General features: G+C 36.1%; 1 pseudogene; it reads left to right on the forward strand.

Annotated features, from left to right (window-relative positions):
• The first annotated feature begins 496 nt into the window (after positions 1–496).
• On the forward strand, positions 497–1053 carry LOC114498852 (annotated as a pseudogene).
• Positions 1054–19492: the final 18439 nt, after the last annotated feature.

The following is a 19492-nucleotide window of genomic DNA, read 5'->3' on the forward strand; positions in this document are numbered from 1 at the left end:
ACTTGTTACCATGCTTGGAACAAAGTCAGAGTCAACATATGGGATTCATGGAGGCTGTCACTATTATGTATTAATTAGTGAGGTTTGATCCTGCTTCTGGGAGCTGTGTCTAGTGGGAGAGACAGGCGTATAAGCCACTAAAATACAGAAGGGACAAAAGCAAACTACTTTACAGACACAGAAACAGGGAAAACCATATCACTGAAAACGGTTAAGTTTCAATAGTTGGAGGTTGAGTATTTCTAATTGGAGGGAACAGCATGAACAGGAACATTGATGAGCATGTAGATGGTGTTTTAAGAAAAAGTCACAAACCCTTATAACTGGAGCATGAAGGGGCATAAGGAAACATGAAGGAATAGTAGGCTGGCCCAATCATGGAATGCCTAAAGCACCAAGACTAAAATTATCTTGGCCAGGTGCTAGAGGCACTGCTGGAGTTGGCTTAGCTTGGGAGCGCCACTGATAAGGGGGAGGCCGGGCTGCAGTTACAACCATGTCTGCTCCTGGCCCCTGGTGCATCAGCTGCACGTGTGGGATGACGTTGAAGCAGAGTGTGGAATTACAGGCGGTGCTGCTGAGCAGGTTCCCTGAAGTGGTAGTGCTGAGCCCCTCTGCCAGGCCCCATTCCCTTGCTTCAGATGCAGACCCCACCACCAGCTCTGCAGCCTCTGTCCTGCACAGCAGTAAGTGACGCCTTAGATGTGATTATGATGACATAGGAACACTGGAGCAAATTTTTCAGAACATTAAATAAGAATAAAGTTGTCATCAAAGGTAGAGACCCTTAGAAGTTGATCTTAACCAGAAAGAAGCTTGTACTTCAGAAAGTCACTCTCATGCCTCAGCACTCATAGATTCTACTTCTCCAGGTTCCTCCTGGATGAAGAAGGACCAGCCCACCTGTACTCTCCAACAAGCTGGAATAATATGTGAGAGTCTCTTAAAAGACAAGATAAAATTCAGGAGGCACATGAGCAAATCCTCAATACCAAGCTAACAGAACAATAGAAATCCTTTGTGAAATTCACACATGATTGAATTATGGGATGATGTGAGACAAGGCCCCCAGGCTACCGTGTCCTGAAGCTTTCTCACATATCTGAGTACCAGGTTCAATAGAACCTGAAGAGAGGGCTGCTGTGCACTTTTTGCAACTGGTTTGATATATTTCAGCTCCAACTTTGCATCCTGAAAACAATGAAAAGGTTTCTTCAGGTCCACTTCATACAACTTGAAAGACCTTCCTTGTTGCCAAGAGCACCTCTCTTTCTGCTCATGCAATGAACAACTGTGTTCTACTGTGATAGATTTTTCCAAACAAAATACCTGAAGCAGCAGTTGAGCAAAATATGCCTTCACTGGAACTCAAAAAAACAGAGTTTCCCTGGGCACAGTTCTATGAGAAGTGTGTGTGAGAGTGTGTATGTGTGCATATATTTGATCTTGGGGATTCTGGCTATGAATTTAATGCACAACAATTATGGTTAAAAACATTCTCTTGATCTACAGAAGATCATGAATGTTTTGTGATCATATAAGATGTAACGGTGGGCTGTTTTATATGTAGGCCTCATTGTTAAATATGGGGACTATTTCCAGGCACAGGATATGAATCATATATTAGGATGGACATTAGATATGATTATGATGACATAGCAAAGGTCTGTGGTTCTCGGCATATAAATGCACAGTGAGGAATTAGAATGAACTGGAGACAGGCTATTTCACACATGAACTCTCCCTAAAGTATCTTTAGAAAGATACTTTGACCCAAGCCTTAAAATACCCACATGGAGTCTGTGCTTGCCTCATTCACACAAAGAGCTCCCTGGACACAGAATCTCCAAAAAAGAAAAAGCCTCCCCCACAGGAGCATCAGAGTTTTCTTGGGCATATAGAAGAGGTGAGTACAGGGCTAGGCCAGGGCCAGCAGCACTGCTACCTGGAAGGAGCCATCTTACCTTTGAATCACTATTACAAATAGGTTTGGATCATTTGGTCATGTTCTCACAAATTCTCTTAAGGGTGTCCATGTTCAACTGCTTGGGCTTTGTTTGGGCAGCCCTCTGTCTGAAGTTGCTTACAGACTGTTCTGCACCTTGTTTCCAAGACAGAGGAACAGAAAATAACCTCTGTTTTGAGGAGGTAGAAGTTAAGTAAAGTATACATTTATTTTTTACTGTGACTTGTTCAGGACCATGTTTTATAAAATGCCTCATGTCACTTATTGTTTTTGGAAAGGAAAGTTCTATTAATGTTGTTTTTGTTTGAATATAGAACAGTTTTTAAATTATAGCTTATTTTGAAAAATTCTGAGTGTAATGCAAATGTATGCTGATACCTTCCAAACAAAGGTAATATTCAAAGGCAGGTCTGATCAGCTGGCTTGGAGAAATATCTAAAATAGTCACATTGAAAAATTGCTTATTAATTAATGTCTTTGACTTAAATCTAACCAAAAACTTCAATGTTATTCTTTGTACAATTTTATTATATAATGTTAACAAGCTTAGTTGTAAACAAATAAAATACTTAAACTATTTGTTTTAAAAAATTTTGAACTTGACCAAATAATGGAGAGACATTGAGATTTTGGGAAGTGGGTAAGAGTGCGACCAAAAGAGATGAATGTGGATAGACTAGATCTCCCCTTGGGATTCTCTGGGGTCATCTTCAAGTGCCCCCTCTTGTGTCCTCAGGTAATCTGCTGGTCTCCTAGCTGGAGTTCTCTGAGCTCAAATGCCACACAGTATGTGCATAATAAATATTTATTGAACAAGTTGTTGAATGATCATTATTAGCTTTTTCCTCATCAGTATATCAAGAGAAAAGAATATCAATGTGAATTAAGTGGTTGGTTTGGGACCAAGAGGAGAGAGTTTTCATTCTGGTTCTGCGGTCTCTGACTGCTGTAAGGTTACCTAACCTCCCTGGGCCCCAGTAGCTCTCAAACATGGAGAAAATAAAGACAATTTGCCTCCTAGAGTTTTAGAATAAGGAAACTAATTAAAGTTTTGCTTGCAAAATCTAAGGGAAAGCATTAAAATCCAGGTCTCAGAATCCAAGGTCAAGGCTATGTATTTACATACACATAAACATATCTCAGTCCAGTTGAGATGGCTTAGACATCTCCCTTATTTATAAGTTTGCTTTCTTACTAAGAGAGGGGAGGGAAAATGACCATTTAATGTGTTTCTACAGAGACCATGCTTTGAAAAATTTTTTGTATCGAATAACCTGCATTTATTTAGCATTAACTAATTTGTCTCATTATTTTTTTAATAAAATAGATATATCAGCCCATCAGGACTTACGATGTTCCAGCAACAAGTTACCACAAACTAATTTGATATGTTGTAGGCAAGAGCAAAGCAATTTTTTAAATTAACCTTAATATGAGTAAATGTATTATGTTAGCATTGGGGGGATGTAGAAAATAGCTTTCAGTTTCCATTATCTTTAAAAATTCTAATGTATCTTGGAATTCTAGGTGGCTGTCAACATAAAAGGCCCCATCATTCTACTTGCAAAGAACAAAAGAGAAAGAAGCAACCAATGCAACATTGTCAAATTTTGCTGAATGTGTTAGTAAAATGATTGTTTATTTATTCATTTACTTACTATTTCAATAAATATGTGTTTATTTTTAATGATGGACTAAATACACATGATAAATTACATAGTCCCTGCCTTTAAGGAGTTAATCATTTGCTATTGTATTAAACAAATACCTTCTGTGCATCTGTTGAATGTCAAGTTCTGTGCTAGGCACTAGAGATAAGAAATAGATGTTTCTTCTAGAAGTTTATGGTTTAGTGCAGTAGTTCCAACCCTCATTCACACAAGGCATGAAGAACTCTATTGGCATCACAGTTTTCTTATAAGAATAATTCTTACAGTGGGAGCAAAGGGAGAGGAAGGACTTCATTAGGGAATCTCAAGAGTAAGTTGAGAAGAGAAAGGCTCTGCTAATTTGGGAAACTACACCCTGCCTCCCACCATACACACATATACCCTGCAGTTCACCCAAGGTGACTCTGATTTGTCCCTGACATGACAAAGAATCACTTCAATGGATATGATGGTTATAGGAGGACTTTTCTGAGGACATTTGAAATCATGGGAAGACTATAAGAACAAGATTAGTATAATCCAAAAGAAAAACCATGTGACTGGAATATGAGAGTGAGAATAAAAAAGGAAGGGACAAATATAAGACATTTATGAAATAGACAGAATATGATATGATAAAGCTAAAAGTTGTAAGAAGGGACATGAATGTGGAGGAAAAAATAGGTTTAAAACCTTGATGTTTAGAAATTTGATCAAGATTAGGAGTTTTCTTGATCAGGATCAAATTTGGGAGTTTGGGAGAGAAACTGATATCAAGGAGGAAGAGAAAGTGATACTCCAATTTTTAGCTGTACTCTGTAATGTAAAGGACATGTAATTTTTGAGCATGGCCTTTAAAGACAATCAAATCATGATTCTGTCTCTATTACCTGAAACTGCTTGAATAAGGTTCTTCACCTCCAGCTACCATTTTCTCATCCATAAATGGGGTCAGTGGGGTTGGCCCCACAAGATACCTGTAGAATTAGTAGATGCAAGGGTGTAACATGCTTTCACATAGGAGCTGTGCAGCAAACACTTCTTTCCTCCTCTTGTTATTGTCATTCTAAGTAAGCATGCTTTGTGAACTCCTGGTAATGCCCAACCAGACCTTCAGAAAAGAGCATAATATTCATATCTTTCTCTATAGTCTCTGTCCAGCTTCTCTTACAGCCAAGACTGTTATTAAACAATTTTCTATTATTTCATTCAGTGTAACTGCTAAAGACAAATGTACCTTCTGCCATCCTGGCTACAAGGAATGTGTCTGAGTTTTGGATGGAGCATTCTACTAAATGATGTGTTGTGCCTATCTCCAAATAAGACCTTATTTACAAAGCCATTAAATTAAATACTTTCATGCAACAAACATAATCCTGGTGCCCTGCAAAGAATCTGCAGAGAAAGGTGTTAGGAGAGTGGTTTTGTAGCTGACTGTGTCTGAGGACTTGACAGGGAATGACTATAAAGGGCTTTCTGCCTTTGAAATTCATGAGGTTATTGAAATGAGATGAAGTGAGGCAGGTCTCTGTTGCATTTCTCTAGTCCTTTTACTCTTTCCCTTGCTCCATGTCAGCTCAAATATTTCCAAAAGTAATTTTAGGATCCTTCTTACAACTTTTAGCTTTATCATATAAGCTTTGGCTGGATGATTTGGAGAGAGGGGTTGCTTGCTATTTATAGGCAAAATATTGTTATTGGGGTTGGAACTTATTCTCTGCTTGTCCTTGATCAAGTCGTAAAGTCCATAAGGTAAGTGGTATGTGATTAGCCTTAGCTTCCTTATTTGCAAAACAAGGATAATAACCAAATTTACTTGCTGAGGTTGACATAGTTATCATAAAGTTGTCAAACTGTACGATGCTGTACCTATAACTACAAGCCTTGTATGTCTTGGCCTTCTTTCACACTATTTTCAGTGGTGCTTAGTATCTCATTATCTTGACCAACTCTGACAATTCTATTTATTGATCTTTTCAAGAACTAGCTTTTGTCTTTCTTATTTTTTCCTTCTATCAGAAAGTATAAAATCTAATATGAGATTTTATCTTACTTATTTCTATCTTTGTATTTTCTGATTTATTCTGTATTTTTCTAACTTCTAAATTCAATAGCTATCTTGTTCATTTTAAGCCTTCTTTTCTAATGTAGATATTGAAAGCTAAAGTGTGTTCTATAGTTGCCCTTTAGCAGCAACCTGCACATTTTTTTGAAATCCTCACCCAAGGATATGTTCATTGATTTTAGAGAGAGAGGAAGGGAGAAAGAGAGAGAGAAGGAGAGAAAGAGAGGAAAATATCAATGTGTGAGAGAAACATCAATTGGCTGCCTCCCCAGTGAGCCCCAGCTGGGGATCAATCCCACAACCCTCTGGTGTATGGGACAACATTCTAACCAACTAAGCCACCTGGCCAGGGCCACCTGCACATTTTTATATGTAGGATTTAAATTATTACTCAGCTCCTATTATTGCATATACATTTTTTAATTCATTCTATTTTGTCCTATGAGTTATTTAGAAGTATTCTATTTTTTATTTTAAATGTGCACAGATTTTGTTTATATATTTTTTATTTATAATTTAATTTCATTTGGGTCACACAACTTGGTCACAATGATGTCAGTTGTGTTTAATGCAGTGAGATTTGTTTTATATAGATTAGTACATGGTCAGGCTTGTAAATAATTCATGGTTTGTTGAGAAGAATGTATATTTGCTAATTGAGTGGGTAGAAGAATTTATAGTCCATGTCTTTTACATAAAACTGTTAAGTGTTGTTTAGGTGTTCTAAATTTTACCATTTTTGATGGAGTTTTTGTTTGACCTATAAATGATTAAGAGAGGTATGTTGAATTCTCTCATGATGATGATGTAATTGCCAATTTTTCAATGTATTTTGACCAACTATTACCTTACACATTTAAAATTATTGAGATGTATGTATAATATTATATATTTAATTGTTTGCATACAAGTTTAGGACTGTTGTCAATTTCTGGTGAAGAATTTTTGTCACTATGTAAACATCTATGTCCTGAATAATATTTCCCCCCTTAAGTTACATACCTATCCTCTATTTTTCTTGGTTTATATTCATCAGATATATTTTTATCCACTTACTGTTAGGCTTTCTGTATCCTAGTATCTTATATTTATCCCCTATAAACACACAACTGGAATTCTGATATCTCCTGTCTTTTACCTAATTCATGTTCACTGGAGGGGTTGAATTTGTTTTACCATAATTTTTGCTTTCTATTTGCCATGCTTTTCAAATCCTTTTTTCCTTACTTTTTTGTTTTTTGATTGAGAGAGTTTGTTTGTTGATTTATTTATTTATCTATTCTACTTCCATCACCCCTTACTGCTTTGAAACACATATATCCTTAAGTAGTTTCCTTTTATAGCACAAATTTAATGAAGTATAATGTTAATATTTTAATACCCAAGCAAAACAAGAACTGCAACATGTATTAACATTGATCACCTCCCAATTTATTGTCTACTGTTATTTTTGTCTACTATTTTAATTTGATTCCTTATAACTCCTCAAATAATACTATACTATTTATATATAGATATAATTTTTGTTGATTTACCCACTTTTCCATTTATTTCTCTCACACCTTTTCTCTAATATCAGTTTCTTTCCTAATGAATCTCTACTTTAGAAGTTCTGTTACTTAAGGACTATTGCTCAGTCTTTAGCAAACTCAGCCTTTGTTTCTCTAAAGTTGTATTTTATCCTCATTTTAAGATCATTTTCCTGGGAACATATATCTAGCTTAAGATTTATGTCCTCTTAGCATTATCAAGTTGCCATTTCACCACCTTCTGGCTTCCATTGGTTCTTCTATCCATCTATTTGTCATTCCTCCACAGGTGACTGGTCTTTTTTCTCCCCCTTGGTAACTTTAAGATCTTCTCTTAACCATTGGTTTTGTATGTTTTCATGGTATCATTATGAGATATAAGTTTTTTTAATTGATTTAGCTTGATAAATTTTATGCTTTCTATATCTGTGAATTTGTATCTTTGATTAGTTCTAGAAAATTAACTCATTTTCTTTTCAAATGTTTCTCCTGCATTTTCCTTCTTCTTTCATCCCATTATTCCAATTGTGCATATTAGGTATACTCATGTATCTTTCCTATCTCTTTACCACTCCTCATATTTTTGTCCTCACTCTCTCTGCTGCTTCTGCGCATTTCCCCCAGCAGTATGTTATTTCTCTAGGCATCTGCTAAGTTTCAATAGACAACCCACATTTGATTAACCTTAATCTGTTGAAACACTGGAGGCCTTTATTGGGATATGTTATTCCAAGGAGGATTTACACTTGCTCCTGCTTGGGACTACTTCGATCTTTCAAGGTCCCTGGAAGTCATCATACCTGCCACTGGCCTGAAACATTTTCATTTCAAAAGAAATAACCCTGGCTGCTGTGGCTCAGTGGATTGAGTGCTGGCCTGTGAACCAGGGTCACTGGTTAGATTCCCAGTTGGGACACATGCCTGGGTTTCAGGTCATGTCCCCAGTAGGGGGTGCACTGGAGACAACTGCACATTGATGCTTCTCCCCCTCTCTTTCTCCCTCCCTTCTCCTCTCTAAAAATAAATAAACAACATCTTTAAATAAATTAATAAGCTAAAAAAGAAATAAAAGTATAGTTTCTTTTATTTTGACTCCCTTGATTTAGGGAAAGGTTGATGATGTCTTGAAATTGTCTCTTTACTTGGTGAAAACTCAGCAAAACTTTTAAATGGAATGCTTTACTTAGTATCTAATAGCTTTGAAGTAGGACTTTTGAGAGTGTCTACAATATCATAATGCCAGGAGCAGAAATCAACGTTTAGCACTCATCATATACTCTAGAGAAAGCAGCATTTGGATTCTCTAGGAAAATATTAATATTTGGGAGCTGTGATTTTCTGTTTATTCTTAGTTACTTGACCCCCCTCCTTATTCTGAGCCTCAGTGTCCTATAAATGTTAATGGGAACAATTAGAAATAACATCCAGAACTTCAGCTGGAAAGAAATGTAAGGTCCTCAAAGTGAATGACAAGAGGGGATGCTCTTAGAATCCCCTCTACAGCATGTGCAAATGGCCATCTAGCCTCCTCTTACATTTGTGAGTCACAGAGAACCCACTATTCATGAAGAAACCCATTTATTCATTTATTCATTCATCTCTATCTCCACCTGTCTATCTATCTGTCTAGCTATTTATCTATCAAAAGTGAAAAAGATTTATTTCAAGGGCTTTGTTTGCCCAATTGTGGGAGCTGGCTAGGCAAGTCCAAAATGAATAAGAGTAGGCTATGAGGAAAGACAGTCTGGAAACTCTCAGGTAGGAGCTAAAGCTTCACTCCACAAGCACAGTTTCTTCTTCAGAGAACCCTGAGCTCTGCTCACAAGATCTTAACAACTGACTGAGTCAGTCCCATCCAGATTATCTAGGATAATTGACCTTGCTGAAAATTAACTGAAAGTAGATGTGAATCACATCTACACCTTCACAGGAACATCTATATTAGTCTCTATTGAATAACCAGGGACTTGGGCCTAGCCAAACTGTCACATAAAATTGGCCATTATAGGTACCTACATTGTACTAGGAATATGTTAGTCATTTTGCATCTCATATCTTTATATCGTTTAATGTTCCTTGAATTAAATATTATTATTCTTATTTTAAAGATGAGAAAATTTCAAATCAGGAAAGTTCAACAATTTAATATTGCTCTTGTTATTATTAATAATGTGGGGAAATTAAAACATGAGAATATAAAATAATCTACCTTTAGTGCACATGCAAAGCCCCTAGAAGAGTGTCTACTACATTATCAAGCTTCATAAATATTAGTTCTCTTACCAAATTGTTCTTGAGATGCCTTTATTTTAAGACAGCTGTTAGTAGCTGTACCTTCCACTGGGAGTAAAATGATGCTTAACACATTGCTCAGGGTATGTGTGTACCTACCCATATGTGTGTATGAGTGTGTGTCTCTGTGTGTGTGCATGCATGTGTTATGGTATAGAAGGCCTTGCAGGGTAGAGCTATTGTGATAATGCAGCTAGAATGAAAGCTCATATTCTTGCTCTCACTGGGATGTTGCTGCTGTCTTTGGAAGTGATTTGAGCCCTCAAATTAGTACAATATGTTATTGTATTTACTGATTTTTTTGATGAGAGTAAATTGCTCTGTGTCCCAATAGTAAGTTATAGTGTGTGCATAAATTAAGGTAGTTGAAATACCAAATGCAAAATCAGAAATTATATGCATGGTCTCATGAACCCTTGAGACATATGTCAGAGGGCAGCAGGGCGGATGCCAGTGAAAGTTGTGTTGGCACTGGGTTTGAAGAATGATAGCGGCAAGCAAGGAAGCTAGAGTGGACTTCTTGCTTTTAGCTGAAATTATTAGGGAAATATGATCAGACCTAGTGGCCTTCTTTGGCCCAAGTGACTTATATAGTTATGACTAATCACAATTTTCACAGTAGAGACAAATATCACAGAATACCCTTGGGCATAGTTAGAAAAATTGGCTTTCTGAAATTAGGACTCCACATAGACCCAGTGACTTATTGATCTCCATAATAAAATTTTCTTTTATATAACTATTCACATCAATAGTCTTTGAAGGCAAAATCAAAATCCAAACACATGATTTCATAAATGTGTGAACAATAATATGAATACCACCTTTTGTATAGCATGCTACAGCTTATAGAACATCTACATAATATGGCAAAATGGGAAGAATATTATACCAGGAGCTGTGCTTGGTGTGGAGTGGGATGCTTTGTCTCTAGTGTTTTCTGTCCTCCCTATGGGAGAAGGGTACTCCTTTCTTCCCCAGCCCCCACAGTAAAGCAGAGTTGGTCATGTTACTTGCTCGGGTAAAGAATTGTCTGTGAAAGTAGAGCATTGTATGGCTCCATCCTGTATCCACAGAACAGGCTAGGGCTGTCCCTCTGGTCACTGAATGACGTGGGCACAGAATGACATGGATATGAAGCTCAGCCATAGCCACCCTTTAGTGGGCATCACAGTGAGTGAGGAAGGCTTTGCTGTGTAAGCCACTAACATTACGGGCCCATCTTTGACCACAGTATTACTTAGTGTACACAGGCTGACATGTTTGGGTTTGATTTTTTGGCTCAACCATGTATTAGCTGTAAATCTTGAGGAATATATTGAAATCCTGCCCTGGCTGGTGTGGCTTAGTGGATTGAGCACTGCTGGTCTGTGAATCAAAGGGTTGCTGGTTTGATTCCTAGTCAGGGCACATTCCTAGGTTGCGGGCAAGATCCTCAGTTGGGGGAGCACAAGAGACAACCACAAATTGATGTTTCTTTCCCTCTCTTTCCCCTTCCCTCCCCCTCTCTAAAAAAATAAATAAGTAAAATCTTTAAGAAATAAAAAAGAATATATTGAAATTCTATAACAACCAGCCCCCTTATTTTTTTCTAAATTCGGGTTCTATAAAAATAGATAATTGTTCTGAAGCTACAATTTTATGGACTATGTTTTTAATTTCTTTTCAGAGAATAGCATTTTTAAACATATAAAACAATTAGATCCAATCTGCAAACTAATGATACATCATGTTTAAAATAAGCCACAGTTCAAAGTTTAAATTGAACAATCAAAACTCTCATAATCTTAATTGTGACACTTTCCAGCTGAAGAAGTAACCTCCCTGGAAGACAAATAAACCCAAGGTTACTACTGCATTTTATACAAGTTCTCAAGTATGAACTATTCAACCTGGAAATAAGGAAGTGGCAAATTCATGAACATAATTACACTGTACAACTCATCTGTTGAGCAGATTATAGAAAACCCAGAGGATCTTGAAAAAGTCTACACAAGCAGGGTCTGCAGAAGAGGGAGCTGGCATCTACCTGCTCTGGGGAAATGCAGAGGAAGAGTTAGCATGCACTGGTTTCCTCAGAGACCCCACTCTGTGCTGTCTCTGAGACAAACTTGTCTTTACCAACAACCTCAGCCTAGAAAGTGGTCTCAGTCCCAAGTCATACTGCTTGGTATTGTCCCAGGCTTGAGCCTCTCATCTTAAACCCAGCCAGGGGGAAGAGAAGGACACAGGAAGGGACAACCATTTACTACGAATGGCCATATGCCTTTCCTTCTCTGAGTGTTAAATACTCAAGATTTTTGCTGCTTGAACTTCAACTCCCACCCCCTCAAAAAGTGTAAAGAATTAAGGCAAAATTTTAAAATACTAATGGCTGCCGCTGATTAAGCCTTCCTATGACCTTGGTACTATGAATAGGTAATCTTTATTCCTGACAAGAACCCATTGTTCAGATGACCCAATCAAAGGCTTAAAGAGTTTAAAAGAAGTAGGCCAAAGTCACATTGTGAATAAGGACCAGGGCCACAGTTCATGCCCAAATCTGCTTTGGCTTCAAAATCAAGGCTCATTCTTATATATCCTACTGAGCTATGCAACCATCTTACCTGATTACTTCAGGAAGCACTTACAAAAGCAGTGAAAGATGAACTTCATTGGCTTTTCCTGAGGTCTGCTAGAGGTAGCAGATTAAACAAGGATATAAAAGCTCTTTCTTGTGAATTGTGATGCATTTTGTTTAAATACAGAACTGGCTCACTTCTGTAAATAGTATAAAGGGCACTTTATTTTTATTATTATTTATTTGAATGCTCACTGAACAGGATGCTGGAAATCCCAACATCTTCTCCAAGAAAATGGCTGAGCCAGTTCACCCAAGGTCCTGATGTTCAGCCAGATTTTTCTCATTCTGATCAAACATGACCTTCCCCCAGAATCTCTCTTGTTGCTCCCCGCAGGAGAAAGCAGTGTCTGCTTTTGTGAAATGTTGATTTAAAAGTTATTGAGTCCTCAAATATGGCCTACTGTCAACAGGACTTTTCTTTCAGTAAACACATTAGATGCCAGTTTTCTTGTCTTCAAATTTCAAAAACACCCTTTCCTTAACTCTTCCTCCTGCACATATCTGATCATGCATCCTGGGGGTTTATAAGAAAGGATGAGTACTTTCCTGCTCTGACTGTGAGGAATCAAGGACATTTATGGGACCTAGTGAGGTCCTGGAGTCACTTGAAGCTCCAGGACTGAGGAGCTGAGTTCTTGCTATGCTCCTGCCTGCACCAACATCAGCTACTGAACATATCTGATCTTGAGATAGACACACCTTGACTTTCATTTAGAAAATTGAGCAGGGCAAAGGCTAATTCAGCCTCCATGAGCACTTTGCTACTTAAACTGTGTCTGTGGACTGGCAGAATCAACATTTAAGCTCAGTAGAGATACCTTAGATGAACTGAATCAGAATCTGCCCTTTAACAAGACAGCCAGCTGATCTACATGTACATTCAAGTTTAAGGAGCACTGAGTTAAACAGCAGTTATCAATATTAGCTGCATATTAATATTATGGCATTTTCAGGAAGTTGTAAGAATTATAGATACTTGATTTCCACCTTCATAAATTCTAATTTAATTGGCCTAGGCTATAGTCTGCATACTGGGACTTTTAAACCTCTCTGGGTATCCCTAATGTGTAATGATAGTTGAAACCACTTCAAGTTTCTGAACAGTTCAAGCATTATTTTAAAAGAAAGGACAAGGTGATTTGTAGAGAGATGAACAAGAGAAGTTGTGAGCTATTTGCCTGGTCCTCCTTTCCATTGGCAAAAAGGGCTCATGCCACCAATAAAATTTGAAAGGAAAGAAAAATTCAAAATCTCCTAGAAAGATTGGTGATATAATAGGGTACTGATTGATTGTCCAACATTCCCAATCAAATAAAATAAATAAAGTGATTAGGAAATGAGAAACAGGAAACAAAGGTTGGGGATTGAAACCCACTAATAAGCTTCCATTTAATCTTATTTCATTCCCATGACCAGCAGTCAGCAAGATGTTCCTTTAATTCAAATATTTTATCTACTGTGGAATTATATAAAATTCTCTAGAATCATAAAGTATTCCTCACAGGAGAATCTCTACCATCAATAATTGCCACGTTTCTCTTCAAATGTTAGGTCCTGGGGTATCTGCAATGAGAACAATTGTGTTAAAAATACTAGTTCTCTGTAGTCTAGCCCCGATACATAAGACACATACAACCAAAATGGAGACTCTAAGCAAATGAGAGTTAAAAGAAAGAAAGGAGACCTACCTAATTTTGAGGTCCAAGGGGCTCCCAGGGTGGAAAGAACAAAGTAGTAGAGTGCCCTTATGAGCTCTTCATTACCCCGGACCTGGGCTGACTTGTGACACAGTTCCTTTAATAAAAAATCTCACTGAAGCCATTTTTCCTAGAATGCAATTTGTGCATCAAACCAATTCCAGAATTGACCTATTGGAAAAGGTATTTAAAAACCAGTGCAAAAGGGAAATGTCATTTCCTTTACATTTGACTGTGTGTAGCACTAAATTTAGAAATCCTTCACAATCAATGGGATACTTTTTGGAGACTCCCAAAGACATCTTGGGGTGAGAAAGTTGTTTTGTTTTATTTTTCTATTACAGTTTACATTTAATATTATTTTGTATTAGTTTCAGGTGTACAGCATAGTAGTTAGATAATCGAATACTTTACAAAGTCTTCCCCACGGTATTTCTGGTACCCTCCTGGCCCCATTCATAGTTATTACAGTACTATTGATATATTCTCTATGCTGTACTTTACATCTTTGTGACTGTTTTATAAGTACCAGTCTGTATTTCTCAATCCCTTCACCTTTTTCCCCCAGCCCCACAACCTCTCTTCCCTCTGACAGCTGTTGGTCTGTTCTCTGAGTCTACTTCTATTTTGTTAGTTTATTAGATTCCACATATGAGTAAAATCAAATGGTGCTTGTAATATTTCACCCTCCTATATGGCTGAGTAATATTTCATTTTATATGTGTACCACTGCTTTTTTATCCACTTGTCTGTTGACTTTTGTTGCTGCCATATCTTGGCTATTATAAATAATGTTACAAGGAACATAGGGGTGAATATATTCTTTCAAATTGGTGTTTGGGGATTCTTAGAATCTTAACTCAGGAGTATAATCACTGGGTCATAAGGCACTTCTATTTTTAATTTTTTTGAGGAAACTGCATATTGTTTTCTACACTGGCTGCACCAGTCTTCATTCCCACCGATGGTGCACAAGGGTTCCCTTTTCTCCACATCCTTGCCAGCACTTGTTTGTGGATTTATGGATTATAGCCATTTTGACAGGTATGAGGTGATATCTCATTGTGGTTTTAATTAGCATTTCTCTGATAATTAGTGATGTTGGGCATCTTGTCATGTCTTTTGGCAATCTGTGTGGCCTCTTTGGAGAAGTGTTTATTCAGAGCAGGGCTGAGAAAGTTGTGAAATCAGAGAAGAACTGAATAGCCAAAACCAAAAATGTATAAATTCAAGAGATAGCATGGGGCCATACACTTTCCTAATGTTAGAAAATAATTGCCTTTTCCTCCCCAACCCTGGTGAAAAGATATCTGGGGACACATTTTTCAGAGGGCTGAATTGTGATGATATGTTCTCTCTCTCTCACATTATGTAGAATTGGTTTAAATCTTTCATACTGATAGGTTTTCATATAATTCTTTTGATACTTTTGGCATAGTAATATTGCAACTTTTGTATATTTAAAATTATTTCCAAATAAAAAATTTATTAATTAATAAAAAATGAAGTGTGACCCCTTCACTTCCAACACTGTGATGTGTATTGGGCAAATCAAGAAGAGCTATATTAATTTTTTCCCTGAGTCAAGAATGGCCCCACCCTGTCTTTAACTTCCTTACATTATTAGTGAATTTATTTGAACGTCTAATAGATGTGAGCCCCTCAGGGCAGGGACCATGTCTGATTCATTTTCTAATCATATGTTCCAAATGGAGTCTGACATGCAGAATAAGTGCCATTTATATAATTGCCACATCCCTCAAAAAAGACTTGAGTAGTGTGCCAAAGCAGCCACAACGATGGCATTCCCGAAATGCAAAAGAACACGTGACTGAATTGAGTCTGAAGAAAGAAACCTGTATATTTTAAACTACTTATTCTATTTAATGATTAGTGTTCTGTTCAGGCTTCTATTATTTCTTGAGTCAGTTTTAGAAAGTTAAAACTTTCTGGGAAATCATTTTTCCTAATTTTTAAAATTTATTGGCATAAAGTATTTTTAAATAGTATTTTCTTATCATTTGAAATTTCTGATATACCTATAATTTTGTCTCACCTTCATTTCTAATCTATATCTTTGTAACTTCTCTTGTTTTCTTGGTCAATTCTACAAAATGTTCTTTGTTTTGTTGTTCTTTTCAAGTAGTAGATTTTGAGCATTTTATTCCCCTCTACTTTATTTTCTATTTGATATGTTTTTGTCAATATATTTTATCATTTTTTCTTTTTATTGTATTTGTTTATTCTCTTGTTTTTAGTTATTTTCCTAATCACTGAGCTTGGATGCTCAAATAATTTTCAACCTTCTTCTTTTCTAATATAAGCATGTGGAGGCCAAAAACTCCCTTAGAGAACTGCATTAGCTGTATACTGTTATCCTCCATTTGTAAACATATTCTAATTTTCACTCCATTTTCTTGACTCATGTTAATGACAAGTGTGTTTTAAATTATCAGACTAAGAGAGAATTTTTCAAGGATACTTGTTTTGCATTGTGGTAAAAAAATGAACTCAGTGATATTGATTCATTGATGTGTATTGATATTTCCTTCGTTTCCTAGTCCATGATCAACTTTTTGAAATATTGGAATATTAGATGTGTGCTCAAAAAATGCTGTTCTCTAGCATGTTTACTATATCAAACTTGTTAATGTTCACTACTACTATTATTTTAATAAAATTGTAATCTTTTATCTATTAAAATACCAAAATAATTGTGTTAAAAATTTATGAACTGTAACTGTGGACTTGTCTATTTCTTTTTTAGTACTTTTAATGTTTACTTTACATACTTTAGGGCAGATTTAGTAAATTATACCCATTTAAAATTAATAGGGTTATTTGGGAAACTGTTTTTATACACTATTTGATGACCCTCTTTATTTTTAATAATGCATTTTGCCCTGAGCTCTGCTTGATTCAATGTTATTATATCATACTAACTTTGATTAGCCTATCTTTACTCCAAACATATTTTTCCATCCCTTTATCTTGATTTTTATGTCCTGTGTGTTAGACATGTCTCTAGCTAAAAACACAATTTTAGTCTGTTTACATTTATTCTGATTATTAATGGTTTATTTGGATTTATTTCTATCACATTATTGCTTTATGTTTAATATGCTTCCTCTTTCCATTCTTCTCTTTTAACTTATCTTCCATTAAATTGATCAAAAATTTTTTTAATTTTACTCTTGTTGATGTTTTCTAGGATGTTACCCATTCTGCTTTGTACTATTTTCTTGTCTACCTATACATTTTTAAAGTTATCAGTACCTTCACCCTCCTTTCTGGTGACACAAGACTTTAGAACACTTAATCTAGTTACCTCATCTGTGTCACCTATTCTGTTATTTAGTGTTTCTGTATCATATCATTTCAGTCTCCCTAAGTTAAATATCTTGATCACATTGTTGGTTTTAGATGTACCCACGTATTGATCAGATTGTTTACTCCTTACTCCTTGACTCATCCCATGCCTTCATTGTGGATTCAGTGTTCCTCTTCCTGAAATATATCCCATTTCATCTGCAGCTTGATCTCTTAAGTGGTAGATTCCTTCATTTATATGTATCTAAAAATCTTCATTTGTGTTTACTCTGGAATGACACTTTAGGTAAATGTAAAATTCTAGAACAATAGTTTCACTTTCTCAAGCCTTTGAATGTATACTATTTCTTTGCTCCCTGACTTCTTTGCTGCTAATGAGAAATCTGATATCGGAAAACTGGTAATTTCTTTCTAGGCTATCTGTCTTTTTAATGATTTTCTCTTTGTTTTTGTATTCTGTAATTTTATTGTGATGTTTATAGGTCTAGGTTTACTTTATTTTGCATGGAATTGCAATTTTCAATCTGAGGGTTTATGTTTTTCATCCCTGTTTTAAAGCTCCTGGTAAGGCTTTCTTTAAATATTGCATCACCCACACTCTCACATTCCTTCTGTTTTCTCTTTCCAAAATACTATTTGTCATATTTTGAATCTTATTTTAGTTTTCATGTCTCTTAATCACTTTTGTATTTTCTATCTCCTTTTTTCTCTTCTTTTTTTTTAAATTTTTATTTTATTTTATTTTAATCATTGTTCAAGTAAAGTTTTCTCCCTTTTACTCCCATTCCAGCCCACCCTCCCAACCCTCCCTTTTTTTCTCTCAGTGTTACATTCTGGATAGTTTCCTTAAATATATTTCAGTTCACTAATTCCTTCTTTAATTTTTTGTTTAACCCATTATTTCACTGGTCTTTCATTTTAAAAAATATGTCTAGAAGTTCTAATTAGTTCTTTATCAAACCTATTTATTATTGACTTATAGTTTTAACCTACACTTTTATATTTGTAATTATTTAAATATACTACATTTATCATCCTTATCAGATTCTGTCATTAAATTTCTCAGTTATTTAGAGATTCTCCCTTGAGATTCCGCCAGGCATTTCATGTTAATTTCTCAGTTTGGAGTTTCCTGATACAGATTTGAACCTCAAATCCACAGGAAGTATAGCTCCAAGATTAAAATATTTGTCTTCTTCTTCTAAACCAAAGCTTAGACACAAGCTACTGCATGAACTTACAGTATCTTTGCCACCTCTCCCTCTAGATGAAGATTTTTTCCTTTTCTATCCCACCCTTAGATGCTTCTGGATTTATAGAAACACCTTAGTTACAACTGCCTGTCTCATGCAGGACCAAGATATCATCTCATGTCTCCAAGCTATAATAAAATTCTACAGAAACTGATCTCTATTTTTACCCATGCCCTGATGTCAGGCAGCTCCATCATCAGTTCTCTCAGACTGTGTTCAGTTCCCACTTCATTTCCTGAACCTGAAGAATTATCTTTCTTTCTTTCAAACCTAACTTCAGCATTTAAAAGATTTTTCATACATTTATTCTAGTTTTATAGGTGTCATAACAGGGAATGCTAATAACAGAAGGTTCTGCAAATTATATATTCTGCTGGACACATTGCCAGAACAAGAAAGACCTGAGTGACTTTCCCGGCATCCTCACCCTGTTGCTATATTTTCCAGGAAGTGCATGTGTGAAAGGATCAGAAGGGAAGGAGCAAGGGGGATGCAGAAATACCAAACAGGGAATTTTTTGTCACACATAACACTCCAGCCTATTTCTACTTTGCCACAGGGCCTTTGGCAAATTGCTGCTTCTTTGAGTTTTGTATTCTCCATTTATAAAATAATGGATTTAGATAATAAAAGATAGTAATAATCCTTATTGAATCCTCTTTTGAAGTCTCAAGATATGTCTGAAATTATGCTATATGCATTATATTTTCTGTTATGTTATATACTCGAAAATCCTTTAAGAAAAATACTGTTGTCCCTTTTTTTAGGTAATCAGTTGCAGATAAGGAAGGTTACATAATTTGATCACAATCTCAAAGGTACAAGTGGCCACGCCATGATTTGAACATGGGTCTGTTTGACTGTAAAGCATGTCTCTTACAAACTCTGTTACTGTCCCCTGTGTTTTCTACAAGATGAACAGACAATCCCTGCCATCTCTAACCTTCTGTGGATCTCTAATCAGTCTTCAATTCCATATGCATGTGTAACTTTCGTTTTTCACACAGTCTTGTTCAGGTCTCAATGTTGTCATCTCTGCAAATCTAATTTTCCTCTTGTCCATCTCACTTCAGGCTACAGCCATGTAT

This window comes from Phyllostomus discolor, chromosome 6 (genome assembly GCF_004126475.2).
Source record: "Phyllostomus discolor isolate MPI-MPIP mPhyDis1 chromosome 6, mPhyDis1.pri.v3, whole genome shotgun sequence".
Classification (NCBI taxonomy): Eukaryota; Metazoa; Chordata; class Mammalia; order Chiroptera; family Phyllostomidae; genus Phyllostomus; species Phyllostomus discolor.